The sequence below is a fragment of the Lissotriton helveticus genome, chromosome 6 (genome assembly GCF_964261635.1).
Source record: "Lissotriton helveticus chromosome 6, aLisHel1.1, whole genome shotgun sequence".
NCBI lineage: Eukaryota > Metazoa > Chordata > Amphibia > Caudata > Salamandridae > Lissotriton > Lissotriton helveticus.
This window is the reverse complement of record NC_136067.1, coordinates 1,391,276,778-1,391,294,214: the sequence shown is the minus strand read 5'-3', so window position 1 is coordinate 1,391,294,214 and position 17,437 is coordinate 1,391,276,778. Positions and strand designations below refer to the sequence as shown.

At 45.3% G+C, this 17,437-nt stretch overlaps 1 long non-coding RNA gene across 1 annotated transcript in view; it reads left to right on the top strand.

Annotated features, from left to right (window-relative positions):
- The first annotated feature begins 7,742 nt into the window (after nucleotides 1-7,742).
- Nucleotides 7,743-17,437, top strand: part of LOC144761758 (uncharacterized) — an 82,084-nt gene continuing 72,389 nt past the window's right edge. Inside the window, exon 1 of the long non-coding RNA XR_013595883.1 lies at nucleotides 7,743-7,835. This is a non-coding gene — a long non-coding RNA (uncharacterized LOC144761758). The remainder of the gene's footprint in view (nucleotides 7,836-17,437) is intronic.

The following is a 17,437-nucleotide window of genomic DNA, read 5'->3' as shown; positions in this document are numbered from 1 at the left end:
CCCATGTCCATTTGCCTCTGTGCAGGGGCCCAACATCCATTAGGAATCAAGGGGGGTGTCATTGTACCTTTGGGTGCTGTCCCGGCGTGGTGTTGTGTCCGCTGCCTGGTGGGGTCGAAGTACCAAAGCCCTGCGGCACCGGGAGATCTGTGCCGTAGGCAGTGGGCAGGGCTACACTATGGTCGAGGCTTTGATCCTGCGTCTAGACCCAGCGCGCTTGTCTGCTCACTGGAATGCTCCTCTGCTGGTATGGTGCCTCTTCAGTGTTAAGGCGAGAGTCCTTGGCAGCGGGGGTACTGGGGGATCCTGGGCCACGTTGCTGGTGCTCTCCATGATGTGCCCATTGTCAGAGGTCCACTAGCTATTTGCTGTGTCCTTTTCCCGCTGTTGGGTTGTAAGAGGCACCATCCAGGGGAGGGCTGGTCATTGGGCCCCCGTTGCAACCGTGGACTTCACTGCTGGGCTTGATGCACTGTGGTCCTGCGGCCCCTGGAGCTCCAGGGTAGTAGCTGCTGGCCAGGGTCATCGGACTATGCGTTAGCTGAGGCCTTCTGCTTGCCTCTAAGCCCATCGCATTCACCTGTTTCCGCGGGCATACTCTTGCCTATGGTCTCCTGCGGTGCCAGGTTGCAGATCGTTAGCAGCAGGAGTTCATGGCACTTGAAGGACGTCGAAGGTGCGGCACCAGTTGTTTTAAGAAGGCCGCAGTCTCCCTCCAGGCCCCATCCCGGAGCGGAGCCCACAGATCAGGCGGCCATCATCGATGGTGGCCAGACCCTGCCCCCCCTTTGGTCACTTTTCTAATTGGGCTTCTCCATGTTCACTTGTCAATTTTTTTTTAATTCCATTATTTTTAATTTCCCCGTCCCTTCCGTTTTGCTCTCTTTTTTTACTTGTTTACTTTTCCATCTCCCATTCCATCTTATCCTTTTTTCTTTCTTTGCCTTTCTTTCACATTATACTTTTCCTGTATTTTCTTTTATAATTGCTTCTGTTCCATTTCCTTTTCTCTTACATTCTATTAAGATCTGTTTTGGATTCTTTTAATTTGTTTCCCTATCTCTTTTTTGTCTGTTTCATTCTTCCATCTTTGTCTTCCTCTCCTTCATATTTCCTTCTTTTTCAATTTCTTTAATTCTTTCTTTTGTGTGTTCTCTTTCCTCTCCATATTTCTTTCTTTCATTGTCTTTGTGTTTCTCTTCTTTCAATCTTTTTCTCTCACCTTTTTTCTTGTTTTTTATTATTTCTCACTTTTCTGGTCTCTATATCTATTTTCAATTACCAGAGTTCTTTCTTGTTTCTTCGAAACATTTTCTTACAACTCGTTCTTTTTTCTTCTTTCTTACTACCCTTCCGTTTCTTTTCTTTTTTTCTTATTCTTATTAGTGTCTTCCTCATTATTTTTGTTTTTCTATCGTCTGATCTTTCATCCTTCATGCTTTGCTTTTTCCTTTCTTTGCTTTTCTCCTTCTTTGAGTTTTTCTCTCCATCTCTTTAATTTGTTCTCTTTTTTCCTTTCCTTCTACTTTTGTTCATTTTTTCTTTCTTCTCACTTTCCTTTTCCCATCTCTCATTCTTATTCTTTACCACCCCTGTTCTTTATTTTTCTTTCCTTGTTTTTCTTCCCTTTGTTACTTGTTTATTTTTTTTTATTCTTCTTTCTGCTTCCCTGTTTCTTTTATCCTTCCTTTATTCTCTACTTTAATCATTTTCCCCTTCTTACCCAGTTTTCCGCTTCCTATCTTTTACTCTATCTCACAATGCTTTTTCCTCTGTTTAAATTTCCACTTCATTCCGTGTTTCCTTATTTGTTTTCTTTCTATGCCTCTATGTTTGGCATCTTTCGCAGTCCTCTTCCCCATCCCTCATCAATGTCATGCTGCATGTGCTAATGTCTGCAGACATGCAAGACTCAAATAAAAGTTGAGGTGGCAGTGAAGAACTAGTCAAAGGTTGAGTGTGACCCAGAACTGCTCAACTTCGCAGTGTCTAGGTGGCCTATTGTGCCAGAACCAACCCCCATCCTGCTTCACAGCTCCACAGTAAACCACTTTTAATGAAGCTCTTCTTATTTTTACACAAACCTAAACTGTTTCATTTAGTCCGCCGTGCCCCTCGCAGGCAGTTTGGAGTGTGTGGTGAGGTTGGGGAACACAGGCAGGCAAATCAGTCTAATGTTTCTTTCTTTAAACAGGAAAGTATGAATTTGACTCAGCCGTTTACAATTTTGAGGTCTGTAAATTGAGTAGCAAAAATTCTATAATTACATCCTTTAGGTGCAGCACTTACACACAGAGGTGTGGGGGTATAAAGCAAGTAATTGTTATTGTCTTAGTACAAGGAAATTGCCCAGTATTTCCTCAAGGTAATCTCTAGCACTGACTCTTAACCACTTTATATCTCTCAGTGGCATGACAGATTTGACAAATTCAAAAAAGCAATTAAATAATTTAATATGTGATCAGGTAATAATCCATGCTCTTAATTTTTTTTTCTATTACATGTTTCATAGAATGTGTCGCATGCCACACTTCTCTGTAAAGCTGCAGTTGTATGCTTTGAAGTTGCAGCCTGCCCTGTGGGACTACAACTCATAAGGCTATGATCTGGTTTTGTCTCAGGCAATTGGGTCTCCTGTAGTATGAGCATACTCCTACTCCTGAGAGAGAAAATGTATATAATCATGACATTGCCTCAAATACCAGAGTTGCATGCTATTGTTCTTGAAGTACCACTGTTTAAGACCAGCATGAGAGCAGCTCCATTAAAGCGATCCAAGCTGGGAATGCTAGATTTACCTGGGGGCATATTGAAGCTCTCCAACAAAGATCGCACCAAAATTGTGTACTTTTTTTACTGGGAATTGGTGGGTCACCCAGTTCATCAGGCTCAGGTACAGGGCAGGGGGCTGAAATAAGATTGAGCAGGGACACAATATCCATTTTGTGTTATTTAGTCAGAGTCAGTTATTCTGCATGCACTGATGAATCTGTAAAAAGGCAAAGAAATACGTTGAGAAGGGTGCCATGATCATCGTCAAGCTTGAAATGGAACATTATATCATCCATGTGCATGTGATATCCTATCTTGTAGGAGTCTATGAAATCAATGTGCCAAGCGCTCCAGCTATTGAGTCCACCCCTAGAATTGATCTTCTTCTGTGATGAGATCCAGGATATTGCCCTGGGGTTGTTTGACACCTTCAGAGGAATTTTCAGAACTCTGTCAAAAGGCCCTTCAGTAATCTTTCTCCCTTTGGAGGTTATAGTTTTCTCAAGTCATTTGTCCCTTTCAGGATGCCACTATTACACTGCTCACCAATGTGTTCCTTTTTAAATGAAATCAAGCATTTACAATCCACATTTCCTTGTGAAATATCGTTGTGGCTATCCTACAAACGGGGGAGGTTTGGTGGGCCGAGGGGGGCCAAATTGAAAAAATTATCCAGCACTTACCTGGGTACGGCTGCAGCCTCTCCTCCGTCCTCTTCTCTTCTGACTTCCGGCAGCACGGAAGCACACAGGCCCCAAGACTCCCTTAGCCAATTACAATGCTGCTGTCACCAGCATGACTGCAGTATCGTGATTGGTCTAAGCCTCCTGGTTTGGTGCTCAGACAGGGTGTGGGAGCCTGTGCATGTTCTCCAACGGCTGAGCAATACAGATGGGCGGAGAATGCTAAGTGCACATGACTGTTTGGCCTGCCCAAGACGGCTGGCCAAACCATTATGTGCACTTAAAGAGTGCCCACCAGTCCTCCCACTGCTCTGGCCAGCCCAGGCCTGCCTCGCTCCTAGAATGTAAACCAACTGAGCCAGTACAGAAAAATAAAATGATAACATTCCAATGATATAATTTATATTTTCATTTTGAACTTCTCAGAAAGCAATGGGGCGAGGAGCCGCAGCTGATCCCTCTGCCAATAAATTCATGCATTTTTTCAAAGAAGACAGACACATATTGAGGGAAGGATGGTTTGAGTAGAATTTGTCAGATACCCCAGGGGCATATTACCAAGAATAAGCGAAAAATATCGCTAAGCTTGGTTAGCGGCTATAATTATATCGCCGTGCTTCGCCTATTTTTATCGCTTAGGAGCCTTGCTATTATCAAGGTTTATCTCCTAAGCGATAAAAATCGGCCAAAATGCATGAATATCGCTGAAAAGTCAGCGATATTCATGCATTACCGAGCAAATGCTCTTAGCCATGTTATCCACCTACGATTGGATAACATGGCTAAGAACTCTCTGGGCAGGCTTTGGCTTTTGGAGATAATCGCGCTTAGCGCGATTATTTCCAAAAGTAGATAATAGGAGATAGCGATGTTAGCGACTGTTTCCAGTCGCTAACATCTTGGCACGCCAACTTTGCATGTCATTAGCGATAATTATCGCTGACATGCAAAGTGGGACCCAAGATGAACGCTATCTCCTACTAGCTGTCGCTAACTGGTGTTAGCGACAGCTAGGTAATAGGGCGATAAAATTATCGCCGCTTTAGCTGGAAAAATTCCCGCTAATGCAGCGATAAGGCCCTTGGTAATATGCCCCCCAGTCTTCCCTTTTTGATTCAAGTACCAATTGGAATGCTTTTCAGAGTATCCTATGTCCTATGTGAACCTGGCATTTATCTTTGGAAGCTCGATCTCTATCCATGTCATTATTAGGCGATATAAAACATGTTATTTTTTAAAGTGAAAAACTGCTTTACAGAAAGTGAACAGAGTAAAGGAAAACATTACACAACAAGAGTTAAGTATGAAAATAATGTTTTCCTGTGCATTTAAAATTAGCTGTGAGTCTTACTTTTTTAAGTTTAAAACTTGAATTCAATTGTAGGCATTGGTAGAAAGGAAATCACAGGCATAATACAATTCAACAACATAAGTAGATGAAGCAATAAATAAAATTAGCTGTAACAGTTCACATTACTTAAATAAGGGTGGGCAACAATATCTTAAGCATGTAAAGTAATTCAATAAATACCAATATCCAATATTAAAACAGTGTATAATTAAGTTAAACCAGATAAGTGTGTCATGAAATGAAAGGAAATAAGAATAAACAGGAAGAGAGGCAATATGAAGGACGAGGAATGGAAGAAAAAAATAATTTAAATGAGAGAACAAAACATAGATGCCTTGGAAAATGTGCACCTGTGTGTCCAACTGGCACTTATTTAAAGGGACAGGAACTCTTGCACCCCTTCCCTTGTGCAACAGCCTACTAAAATCAAGCATTTGCAATGCAATAGGTCTCGCACTTACGCAAGTTTGAGCTATTGCCATTGTCCATGACAATGCCCTTTTTAATGTTTTGGTTTTTAAAACATAAATAAAAGGCATTGTCATTCACAATGCTAGTAGCTTAAACTCTCGCGAGACTGAAGTCAGGCGAAGCACTGAACCCCCGGAGCTGGCCTGGCTGCTGCGGACACTGCTCCCGGGAGGCGCCTCTGCCTCACGGCTCCTTCTTCCAGCCGCTCTGCCGCTGCTAATGCCCACTGCTGCCCTCTGTGATTTCACCCACAGCAAGGTTCCGCAGTCCATCCTGTGAGCGACAGGACCCCGACTATTGCAGTCTCAGACTGCGCACAGCCCAGCCAGGGTCCTGCGTCATGATCTCGAGACTCTCCTGCTGTACACACTCCTATCAGCGCACCCCAGCTCCGTCTCACAAGGTCCAAGGCAAGAGATCACCCAACACCGGAACTTCTATCAAATAAAAAATGAAAAAGTCTTCAAGTTCTTGTTCAGCCCCTTGGTGGTTGCAACACTCCCTGCTTCCTCTCGTGTGGTGCCCCAGTGCTACAATGAATGAACACAGGTCTGCTATAGCGCCTCAACACTGCCTGACAGTACTAGCCACCTGTGTCACATGGGCGAAGCGCCTCAACGCGGACCTACCTTAGGGGTTCCATGTAAACAGGACACTAAGCAGATCATACATTCACCACATTATTCCTATACAGATATCATATAAAACAGTCAATCTTGATCCTGCAGGTGTCAGTATCCAAAGTATAAAGTGCTAATGCTTCTATCATATTTCACAAAACCCATAAAGTGCACTAACATGGCAAACTTATATATAAAATGCTCAAGCTGCATATTGCACGAATATCTAAAGTGCACTGACATGCATCGAATACATCCATTGATCAAAAATGCCCACACAAGACAGCATCCTCCACCTGCCTGACGGAATGTAAAGTGCGAGTGCATCCGTAAACAGCCAACACTTATCATAAATAACCACCATAGAGAGGATACCAATAAATAATCTCTAGAAATTAAATATATTCGCTGTTCCAGTCAAAAATACATACATAAATATTAAAATACAATATTAAAATACAAATAAGGGTAAATGAATCCATCCCTATTCCCCTAAAGCAGTAGACTAGAGAGACAGCTTCTAATGACCCCAATAGTCAATTCCGCTACATCCCATAACATGATAATGACTCAATTAGAGTGCCAAAAATGTTGCAAGATCCCGTTGTATTGTTATCTGATGCTTTGTAAAATGCAAGTGCATTCTAAGTTGACATCTAAAGGAGGTACCAGCGGGTCAGTTTGGAAAATATATGTACACCACTACCCTTATGTATAAAATCAAAGGGAAAAAACATCCAAGGGAATAAAAACATCCAAGGGAATAAAAACATCCAAGGGAATAAAACAAATCTGAGAGTCTCATTACTTATGTGTATCACACACCCTCGGCCAGGACCAGTAAAGGGCCATGAAACACAGTACTGGTAAAGGCAGGCTCATAAATGAACATGACGTTCAGCATCGATGTTACGGCCCCATGGTTTTTCGGTGCCAAGAAGGATAATCATACGTGATTCACATTGGCGCAATTCTAATTCCCTGTTACCTCTACGTGGATGTGATTTGATATGTTTCAAACCATAATATTGGAAAGAGGTCATAACACCTTAATGCTGGTCCCAAAAATGCTTTGCCATGGGGTAGGTACAATCTTGATGATTAGTGTCCCTGACGTGCCGCAAAATCCTAAGTTTTAACAACAAGGGACATTGTTGTTTGACCTTCTCTGCTTTTCAGAGTAAATCCAAGGAAAGAAAAGAACTAGAAAACAGCTGCAGGTTCAGTGTGAAAATAAAATGTGGCACAAAAGCAAACTTGATTATGGTGTAACATGGGCAAAGCTAATGCGGCCTGAGGCTTGTACACAGGCTAATATAGGGAACACTACAATGGGCCCTATAGGGAACCCATGACACTAGTACACAGGATGTAAATCCTGAACAGGGCGGGGAAGTGAAATTTCTGAACAAGGTTTTGCCTACAGGTTTGACTCACCCTGTGACACTCTTAACAGGAGGAGACCCACATACCTCAAGGACTACGTCTGATTTTATTTCCTGTGTTCTCATATTATTGCAAAACTGTGTCCGCTTGGGTATTATCCAAATATGCTGTTCCTATCATCATTTCTTGTATTACTATATTATGATGACATTATGATATCTCTTATTCGTTGAGCTATTATAGCTTCTTTAGCATGTGCTTGTTTTCTTAGCTTATTGTTTTTGGTTTGTTTTTTGTTTTTTGTATTTGTTGGGAGGCGTGTTTTATGGCCCGATCTCACCTTCTTTGTACTATCTCCTTAAGATGACGTAATGCCTTGGAGCTTTGTTTTTATTCATGATCTTTGGAATGTTATGGTCACTTGGCAACAAGGAGATTCACGAGGAGAGGAGCTGTTCTGGCTGTACTGTCCTTGTGGTGGATGTCTTAGAAAACTGAAGTTAACCGTTGTATGAGTGTTGTTCTCTCAACACATATAGAAATAACTAGAGGGTGAGTTGCTCTATAGCTTTCCTTTATTTTCACTTATTTCTAGCTCTAGGGATGTTGGCTGTTAACATGCGATTGTTTTATGGTTATTTGGTGATATGATTACTCGACATGTAGGAAGGACCCAAATGTCCAGCCATGTTTTTTTACCAGGCCAGAAACCAAAGCGTGTTGGCACTGAAACTACACTCAGTGAGCTGTGTAAACAATGGACAGAGAAGTGGGAATTAATTCTACTTTTAGTACACTACCGATTGAAAAGGATTGCACACAGCGGCCCACAAATACAATAGGCCCTGGGTTGTAAAGTGTGACGGTATATTTATCTCTCCCTTCTGTCCTGTATGGTTGGTAGAGTGGCCACAGACTCTCTGAAGCCGTGCCCCCAACACCAATCGAAGGTGTTCCTCTCTGCATAGAGTCTGATACCTCCTTGTGTTAGTGACAAGCACTGCCTCCTCCCAAACACACCTCGAAAGTGCTGGACTATTTCACAAGAGCTTTCAGAGCTTTAGAGTTTTTAGAAACTGTAATTCACAAGTGGGCTGTAAAAGGCATTATTATTATAACGTTTTTCAATTTCCATTTTATGAATGCTAGATTTCTCACATAGTGTTCACGTTTTGGAGATGTAGGCAATTAACATTTGGAAGATAAGATGATGAGATATCTCCTTCCCTGAATGAGGGCTGCTCCCAGGTGGGACCTCAGCATCCTAAATGATTGCTGTAATCAGAATGTAATGCAATGACCTTTAACCTTGAGTGCAGAAGTTACAGATTTAAGAAGGAGCTTAATAAATCACTGATTTTGTGTTTTGGTAACTTTAGAACGCTTGATAGAGCCCAATACAAGGTCCAATTAGAGAGGGTTGATGAACCATGCCAAGCAGTCACTGGGCTCATATTGAGCCTACAATGACACATTTTCTACCCCAAAATTACAAATGGGTGTCAAAAAAACATATCACATAGAAAAAGGTGCTCCCTGGTGATGCCACGGTTAGACTAGGAAATGTGAGAAAGCCAAACCATGGACTTTATATTACACTTAAGGGCATCAAACACATTTTGTGGCTTTGTTGTATTAAAGAAGTGTGTGAAATTGTATATTTTATTTACAAAATGTCAGTAAACATTTGTGAAATTATGATTTCTGAACAAAACAACTTTTGTGGCTAACTTGTGTGACTATTTCGTGCAAGTGTGAACTTTGCATAACAAATTATATCAACAAGACGCCGCTTTGAGCAGAAAATGTCTGCCTGTGAGACATTTTCTGCATAAAAAAAGCCTTCCATGTGAGCACAATTGTGGAATGTGAAAAATAAATGCATTTTACCAGCATTATTAAAATGTTTACCCAGGTCTACTTTTTAGCCACTTGCAGCGACTGAGGTCAGGGGTGAAAAAACCTTGCAATGTTCTTTTATTGAAAATAAATAATGTGGTTAAAATCTCAAAAAGCACTTCCTGGTTAAAAACAGAACCTTGAGTTTATTCACCAAGAGCTCTGTACTCATAATATGATGTGAGTTGAAAAACGAACTTTAGAACCAGCAAGCTGCGGTGCTGTTGCGGCGGGGGTTGGGAACACGCTGCCAAGATGGCGGCATCCTGACCACCGCAGTGCTGGCGTGAGTCGGTCGCACAGTCATGGCAGCGGCATGCTGTTGCTCTAGGAAAAAGTCTGCGGTCAATGCCAACCATGCTGCAATGCCCCCGGGGTGGTCGGGCGTATTGTTTCCCTGCAGCAGGGTCTGGTGGAGAAAGAGTGCGTGCAACAGTGCTGATGGCATGGGGGCAAACACAGCTGGCACCAGTAACATGGCTCAAGGGCACACTCACCATGCTTGTATCCCAAAACCTGCCTTTCTTCTAACTTTTTCATGGCGATGTCCCTGCCATGAAAAGATCAGTGGAAAAGCAGATTGTGATCAGCTCGGCAGCGGAAATGCCTGGACTGCCTCTATGGGCCGCTGCTGCCATTGCCACCATGGTGGTAGACATGTTGGCGGTGGTGGCGGGCCATCCATCCTGCTCATGATCTGGCGGACGGACTGACAGGGTAATGGGTGGTCGGACTGCCTAACTGCAATGGCAGTTTAAGAGACCGCTAGAGTCATAATCGGACCCTATGCCTCTCATATTTTCAACGCACATGCCAATAACAGAATTCCTGATTTTCTAGTTCAATTTAAACGCGCATGGCCAAACATAAGTATTGAAATAAGGACAAGACCTTTTTCTGTTGAACATTCTATGTTTTACAGAGAGTAAATGTATGTGAAGGTGTATATTAAAATATATACTGAAGAAGAGAGAAAAGAGGATAGGGCAAGTTGGCTCACAGAGTCAGTGGCTGGCATTTTACAAACCTCACTGTGAAGGTCAAGAAAATATGGTACAGCCATGTCATAGTGAGTGACCACCTGCCCATCAATGGGTCTAAACTGAGATGTGTGGCCATTTCCGTTCTGAGAGGAACATGTTCAGAGGATTCTCTGCTTCTTCTGCTCTTTTTGACAGAAATAATGGTATTCAGAATCTATCTATTCTTGTAGATTTTCTTCGGCGAAGCATTTCTTTTTTGTAGAATTTGGTCTGAAGAATCCATCTTCTTATGAAAGACAAAACCTCTTGTCGGAGATGATAGCTTATGTCTTTCGAGACCTTATCCATCTTGAGAGCCTCATTGCTTCTTGAGAGGCGGAAGCTTCACCCCTGTGGGGCAAAGTCTGCTTTGTGGAATTTTGGATATTTGCTTTGAATTTGGACAGCTTGCTAGGGAGCTTGAAAGTGGAACAATGTCAACTTTTCACACAAGTTGGTGAGATGTTGTTGAGATAATTGTTAGAATATAATGCAATCTACTTGTGATATGTGGACTAATTACTTTGAATATTGGCTACTTGCTTTGTAGTATAAAAACTGAATTTTACCACCTTGTCACAAATAATTTAGCAAAGTTTCTGTTTCTGTTTTTTAGTTTTACCAGTTCTTACATAAACCATTGCAATTAATTGTGGCTGGGTTAGGAAGGGGGAATAGGGGACTGCATTAATGTTTGCTGGAATAAGCCTATCCATCCTGCGGCTCGAGGGCTCACTGAACACTGAATAGGAACATGTTTTTCTTTCCTTGTACTGTTTGGTAAAGAATCTGCAGCATGAGAGAGGGCTAGATGATGGAAAGAGTGTGTCAAACACAGTCCCCCAGGTGTTGTAGTCGGCTAAAGGGGGAACCACACCATTAGGCAAACACTTGGTTAAAATTCTAAGGGCATATTCTCAAGGACTTATCGCTGAGTTATCAGCACTTTATCACAGCCAAAGTGGCGATAAATGTATCGCCCCATTCACAAGCTGCTGCTAATAGCCGATACTAACAGTTTACCTGCGATAGCAGCCGCAAAAAAACATTGCGACAGATGACCCCGGCAACTAACGCTAATGAGATGCAGAGTAGGTGTTCCCGTGCAAAAAGCCGCAAAAACACCACTCCGGAACATTCTCAACAACCAGCCATATCTGCAATAGGAGCCCAAAACAGGTGATAAGGCGCGTTAGCAGCAGGAATTTAACACCTGCTCTTACCTGGTGTAAAGCCGGATGACAAACTGCATCATAAAAGTGAGCCTACCCCAGAGCCACACCAGAAGAACAACAGATGCCATGGAAATACTGATCATGCAGTTTGGAGCCCCAACACCCACTGCCGCCACACCCAGGCCCGCCACCCGCCACCCCCCACCCCCCCAGACTACCACAGAGGCAGCACAGACAAAGACAGCGGACTTTCAGAAAACGCACCAGCTTGAAAGACCTAACCCCAGAGGATGTCATTGCCCACTACAGGCTCAAAAGAACAATCATCCTCCACATCCTGAACATCATATCCCAGTGGCTGATGGTTCCAACACAGCGGACAACCAACATCCCTCCGCAGACAAAGCTGCTGGCTGTGCTGCATTGTATGGCATATGGAACCTTCCAACCAACAACTGCCAGAGTCGGAGGAGACTCACAGCCAGCCCTATCAAAGTTCATCACAACTGTCTTGGATGCCATCATCATCTTGGTACCCCATCACCTTCACTGCCCCCACACTGTGCAGGAACAGCAGGGGACTAAGCAAGGCTTCTACGCCATAGCTGGCTTCCAGCACGTTTTGGGGGCAATTGACTGCACACATGTCCTACTTGTGCCCCTGCCGACACTGCACACAATTACCGCAGCAGAAACCACACGCATTCCATCAATGTGCAGGCAATAGTGGACCACCGAGGACTCTTCACCAATGTCATCCCCAACTACCCAGGCAGAGTGAATGATTCCTGCATCTTCCGACAACCCATCATCATCCAGCGCTGCCAGGATGGCACCTATGGGAATGCACTGCTCGTTTGTAAGTACCAAATGAACATACCACACATCTCAAATCCACAATCATGCAACTCACAACTCTGGGGATGCACACATTACAAACTCACATACAACATACCAAACAACATACCCACCTACCAAACACGACTGCACAACTTACTGTGGTAACCTGGGCTAGCCATGTACATAAGCCATCAACGGCATGGCACATCAGCCACACAATGGCAGATTGTGGGGAGAGGTGGGAACTAGGCATGTATGAAGGAGGCAAGTGACTCATGAGTGAGAATAAACACAATGCCAAATGTGACGTGGATGTGCTGGACAGACTGCAGTATGCAGACCATGTCGACATATACTGATGGTGTTTGGAGTGCAGTGGACAGTGGATGTAACCATGTTACCTCTGCCAGTGGGGAAGACAATGGAAATGTAGCTTGTTACGTCCCCCCGTAAGCGTGAGTTGAGTGGGCTGGCCTGGTGTACGCCAGGCTAGCGTAGGGGTTTGAATAAAAAGCACATAGCTCTGGGCATGGTTCTCTTCTGGAATGGCCAATGTGTCTGCCAGGGCGGCGCCTCTCACCCCGCCATGAGGCCGACGCCATGAGCGGTGTTGCCTGTGCTCCTGTGCGCCTACTGCACCCTGGGCCGATGGTCCCCAGACCAGTCTTACCCGCCCCTGCACACCCAGGCCTCACTTCTCACCTGCCGACACTGGCGTATGTTAAAGAGGGCCCACACGTGTCAGTGCAAGCTCCAAGCCTGAGGCCCGCGACCATGGCACCCTCCTCCAACCATCACGGCCTCCGCGACATAGGCCCGCAGTACTCCTTTCTCGTTGGCATTCTCCACAGCTGCCTCTGGGCCTATACTGTGGTCTAGTAGGTCACACATTTGGAAATGAGTCCTGATTTCTCAATTTCATTGTATGCAAGGAGAGGAGTAAGAGGAAGGCGCGGGTTAGTCCGGAGGAAAAAAGGATCATCGTTACGGAGGTGATTGAACACTACCAAGAATTGTTCTGGTGCCACTAACTCTGTGTTGCGCAAGCCAACATCACGTGGCAAGTATATCATTGTACAGGCCTCATCGCAGACTGCATCCCCTTTCAGCCCTGGTGCCACTGACTCTGTGCCCCAAAAATCATGGACACTCTCTTGTTGAGCATTGGTGGCGTCTGAGTCTATAGCCTGGGGGTTGTCTTCATCATCATGTAGCTGATACTGACTTGGGGTAAAAACGAGTCTGTAGAATTCTACTCTTCCATTTGCCTGTTTCTGTTTGCTTCTGCCCTCTGCATCATGCCCTGGAAGACACCTTCCACTGTCCCCCGAAACATTAGGCGACATTCACCTTCGACATCAACGAGGACCCGCTCAGCGCGCTTGGCCCTACCTCAGTGCACAACAAGTCACCGTCCCATGGCGGTGTGCCTGGGCTGGCCGCAGTGCATCTAGGGCCACTAACTCAGTGCAGCTCAAGTCATGGACCCTGTCTGATTGAATATTGGATGGCCTCTGGTTCGATGACCGAGGGGTCATCAACGCCATGTGTCTGTGGCCCTGTGCTGTCCGCTGCCTCCGGCCTCAACTGCGGTCCACTAGGGCTCACATGGAAGATGATGCAGGTGTAACACACCCTACTGCAACTGCAGCAGGAATATCCCGAAGGGACACAATCCTAGACAATTTATTCACAAGAGCAGGCTCAGCTCTGGTGACCCAACCTCAGTGCACTGCAACTCATGGACCCTTCTGATTGCATTCTGGGTGGCTTCTGAACTTGCTCCGGCTACCACCATGATGCTTCACAGTTGTTTCTGTTATGCTATTGTTTTCTGTTTCCGCTTTAATAGTGATCACAGTTCAAGTTGTTGCCAGCACCAACAACTCCATGAGGGCTGGCTTACACTCACCCCACACACATCCAGCACAGGGGTCACTGTACATGTGACCCTGGCAATAAAGGTGTCGGGTCCACGTGGCCGTTGCCGGTTCCACAAGCTATCTGACTGTATTCATGTGGTCATAATGTATGCATGAGGGCCCCAGGCCCTACAACATTACATTGTGCTGTGTACAGCGGACACAACCATGCCACCGCAGGTAGCAGGTAAGACCTTGGACATGTGGCTTTGTCACCCCCCGCTCAATAAGTAAGAGGAGTGGACTGGGCCGGCATACACAAGCCTAGCCTGGTGGTGTGAATGATTATACTGGGGCCCTGGGCATGGTTCAGTACTGGAAATGTGCAAATGCATGTGTCTCTGTCGCAGTGTGGGTCTCCGGTGGGGAGTGTAAGTGGTCTCTGATGGGACTTAGACATCCACTTATGTGATCTAGTTCGGCTTCCATGAGGTCGAACCACACCCGCACCTGTTCGGCCACCTCCTTCCGTCAGTCTAACACCTGGCCTTGGAATGCGATGTGTGCTTCGGTGAGGTGCTGGGAGCCAGCCGTGGTGGTGGGTGCAACCTGCTGTGTGATCTGTGCAGTGGGTGGGGTCTCCTTGATGCAGCTTGGCTGTCCTGCTCCTGGAGGTGGATTGCCTAAGATGTCCATGAGCTGTTTCAGGGCGTCAGTGTCGAAGGTGTGGAGGTCCTATTCAGCATCACTGATGAGTTGTTTGGTATGCTCTGCTGGAGCTGTTGTTTATCCCTCTGCAATGTGAAGAGGAGATGCATTTTGACATTGTGTTGCCATGTATGTTGGCGCATTGTTCAAGTTCACATACAGACTGCATGACAATGTACATTGTGACTGTTTAGGAGGAGCTGACTATTTGATGCGGGACAGTGGACATTTGAACTATATCACGGTTTCTACGCACATGCAAACCCGGTTGTGTCCTCTTTTCTGCAGTGTATGTGTTGCACTTTGTACCAAATTGTCGTCAATGTGGATGTACTGTTATTGCTATGTGTGCATGCTGTATTGTGGGAGAGTCTCCCCTGTATCTGTGATTTTGCTGCCCCTTATCCCTTTGAGGCGGTGTGCCTTTGACTTTTGTGCTTTTACGGTGCTGAGATGTTGGCAACTTGGGTCAATTGTGCTCTTGGACCGTTTTTGTACTCTTGTGCATTGTTTGTCTGCAGATATATTGTTGACGTCAGGGTTTGTTTGTGCATGTGGATGTGTCAGAATGTGGCCTGCTCCTTCGCGGATGTGGTCCACACACAGCCACCTCAGTATCGTGGCGTGCACAATGTCATGATGATTGTACTGCAGACATGCTGATCATCATGTAGTGCCAGTTGCATTGCCAGTGTGGCTCACAAATGTGCATCTTTTCTGGGTTTACCACGTGTGCTGTGCATGTGTTGGTTGTGAGATTGGTGATGTGTGGGGTGGGACCCCTTTAGCCACATGGTGGATTGGGGCCTACTTGGTGTTTGTATGTGTGCTGCAGTGTGCCACGGGGATCAGGGACATGATCCAGGGTCATTGTGGATGTGCAGTGTGCTACACATCATTGTGCATGTGTGCCATTGTTTCCATATCCCCCTGTCCCCCCAGTCACTGGTCGTTACTTACCCCCGTGATGCTGTGTCAGGTCATATTGAGCTTTGTCCAGACTCCTAACTCCTTGCACTGATGACTGTGGCCACCATTTCCTCCAGCACCTCCAGTGGCGCAGGATTCCTACCTCCAGTCGCCGTTGGTGCCTTCCTGTTGGCAGCGGGTTTATGCTTGTTTGGCTTTTCACATCATGCCAGCGCCTCTTGACCTCCTCCATTGACCTCCTCAACACTCCGACTGCATTCATGTTGTTTACGATGGACTGCCATATTTCCGTTTGGGTTGCCAATGACACAGTGGAGGTGATGAACAGTTGTTGGTAGTGACCTATCACCTCCGTGACGATGATCCGTTTTTCCTGAACCCCGTCCTCCTCTTCCTCTTCACCTTGGCCTTCACCGACCCCGAGATTCCTTGCTGGTTGTCTGTGGGGCTTGTGGGGTTCGCGTTAACCTCTGCACTCGGTCCGGGTGCATCCATGGTGCTACGCAGTTTATTTTTTTCTCCCTTTTTATTGTTCTGCTTTTATGGTGCATTGACTGACATGAACATGACCTATCACAAAACAACCTGGTTTTGCAAGGGGAGTCACCTAGGTTTTAGGCCCCAGGCTCAGTGGCCATTTTAGGAAACCTATCAAACCCACACACTTCTGAAAACTAGAAACCTGGGGAAGTCCAACTGTTGTGTGGGTCCCCCAATGTTTTCCTACAAAGAATCTCCTGCAAACCTCAAATATAGCTGAAAAAAATCACTTTATTCTCAAATTTCTGTGTGGGAAAGTTGTGGAATCTGCGTGGATCAACAAATTTTCTAGCACGCAGTGTTCCCGCAGGTCTCTTGATAAAAATGGTACCTCGCTCGCGTGGGTAGGTCAAATACCCGCAACAGGTTAGGGCCCAAAACGTATTGAGGAGACATGAAAATGACCAATCAGAAAACAACCTGGTTTTGTAATGGAAGTCACCTAGGATTTTGGCCTCCGGCTCGGCAGTGATCTTAGGAAACATACCAAACCCACACATTTCTGAAAAGTAGATACCTGGGGGGGTCCAGCAAGGTATGGCTTGAGTGGGTCCCCCAACATTTTCCTACCCAGAATCCCCTGCAAACCTCAAAGTTAGCAGAAAAAAACATATTTCCCACATATTTTTGCGTGGAACCACAGTGATGGCACACATGTCCTCCTACCCAGCATTCCCCTTGTTCTCCCAAGTAAAATGATACCTCACTTGTATGGGTGTCCAAAGCAGAACTGGCTAAAAATGTATTTTTTTTAAAACATAGCGCTTAGAATTCTTGGTGCTATACTCCAAATCCCTATGTTTTGGGATCTTCCTAGTCAAAGGCCTTTGACCCACCCACACAAGGGAGGTATCATTTTACTCGGGAGAGCAAGGGGAACCCGGAGGGGTTGGACATTTGTGCAGACACAGTGATCTCAGGCAAAAATGTATGGAAAAAGTGTTTTTTTCCGCTAAATTTTAGGTTTGCAGGGGATTCTGGGCAGGAAAACAATGGGGGACCAATGCAAGCCATACACCGCTGGACTCCCCCAGGTGTTTCGTTTTCAGAAATGTTTAGGTTTGGTAGTTTCCCAAGATAGCCACCGAGCCCGGGGACAAAAAACCAGGTGCCCCCCCCCCTTGCAAAACCAGGTTGTTTTGTGATAGGTAATTTTGATGTTGCTTCAATAGGTTTTG